Raw genomic sequence first — 1,904 nt, forward strand, 5'->3', positions numbered from 1 at the left:
GTGTGTATATATGTGTATATGTATTCTATAGACGTATATATTTAACGTATAATGTGTATATATTTTATAAATTAATATATAACTATATTTATATATTGTTGTATATGTTTTATTTAAAGTAGTACATATATAATATATTGAATGATGCATATATATGTGTATATATCTTCTAAAGTAGTATATATTTAACATATACATGTTTATATGTTTTATAAAGTAGTATATAATTTTATATATATATATATATATTGTAGTTTATGTTTTACTTAAAGTAGTACATTTATATTGAATGGTGCGTATATATGTATATATTTCTTTTATAAACGTATATATTTAACATACAAATGTATATATGTTTTATAAATTAGTATATAACTATATATATATATATATATATATATATATATATATATATTATACTATTGTAGTATATGTTTTATTTAAAGTAGTACGTATAGTCGTATATATTGAATGGTACGTATATATGTGTAATTGTGTATATATTTTTTAAAAAATTTACAGTGTATATAATTGTAGTGTATATAGTGTATATTGGGAAAAAAAACTTTTTCGTTTTGTTTTTAAATGGGTTTGACCTATTTTTTAATCGGGTTTAGGTGAATTTGAACGGATTGAGTTAAGTGGGTCGGGTCAGGGTTATTTTTAAAATTTTTACTGTTGAACCCGGACCTGACACTTAAACCCAACCCGGCTCGGCCCAGCCCACCAACCAGGCTAACTTTCACGGGCCAGTTCCGAGTTGATCTGGCCCGACCCGCTTAACACCCTTAGTTACAACAAAAAATAATCAAACAGGAACTAGAAATGTCCAGAATGATATCACTTTGTCGGATCACACTAGAAATGTTGTTGAAGTTGTACAACGCAATGGTAGTCTTGTTCAACGTTCGCATGGTGAGTTGACATCGTATCCCATACAGGAATCTTCCATTTATAGATATACAAAATCATATCCATGCCTTGAATACAACTTTATGACAAAGGGCCTAATAATAATCTCCTCCAGTTGGCAAATCACTAGATTAACGCAGCAACCAGTTTGTCGATTCTGTAAGAAGTAAACCGAAGTCATTATTGGTATGGAGATTTAAAGCGTACATTGCTAAGACTCCAAGGTTTGTCTAACAATGATTGAGTCCTCTGAATATTGAATCTACATAGAGGAGAAACTCAAAGTGTAGTGGTTCAATTAGGTAAGGGAAGAGACGAGGAGCTCCCCTATCGCACACCAATCAAACTAAGTACATATTAATTTGTAACCTTGAAATCGAGAACTAACTTTTTAACTTCTTAGAAGGAACATGAGAAATCCTTTTGTCTTCTTGAATCGAAGGTAAAAAGGTTGGAGAAGATGAACAGTTTCAGTAGTTGGACTAAGGGTTTTTGAATTTTTAGGTTATCTAATGATAGTTTGAGAAGATAATGTGGTGATATTCAATGGTTATGGGTCGGATATTTAATGGATCGGGTATTAAATAGGTCTCATGTTTTTTATTTTAACTATTTTTTTATTTTACTTAATGATGTCGCCCTTTAATAAGAGGCCGTGATAAAGTTATTTTTAAAAAATCACTGTAAAAAAATAATAGTATGAATGAGCCGATTTTGTAATGATGATGACATAAATAAGCTAAATTTTTAACGGATGAGATAGATAAACCATTTCTAATAGTTCAATATCATAAGCTTTTTTTTCAATTTAAAAAAATAAATTATGCATATGGTTCGTAAGAGAATCCCATCAACTTGGATAGCCATCACATCAAGACAAATAATTGACTTTAGCATAGTTGTGTTAAAAAGTAGGTACTATTACCCATGGAGTTCTGTTTGTTATAATTTTTATAAATAATATTTGGTTGGTTGAACGTACTTTTCCTAAA

This window comes from Capsicum annuum, chromosome 11 (assembly GCF_002878395.1).
Source record: "Capsicum annuum cultivar UCD-10X-F1 chromosome 11, UCD10Xv1.1, whole genome shotgun sequence".
Classification (NCBI taxonomy): Eukaryota; Viridiplantae; Streptophyta; class Magnoliopsida; order Solanales; family Solanaceae; genus Capsicum; species Capsicum annuum.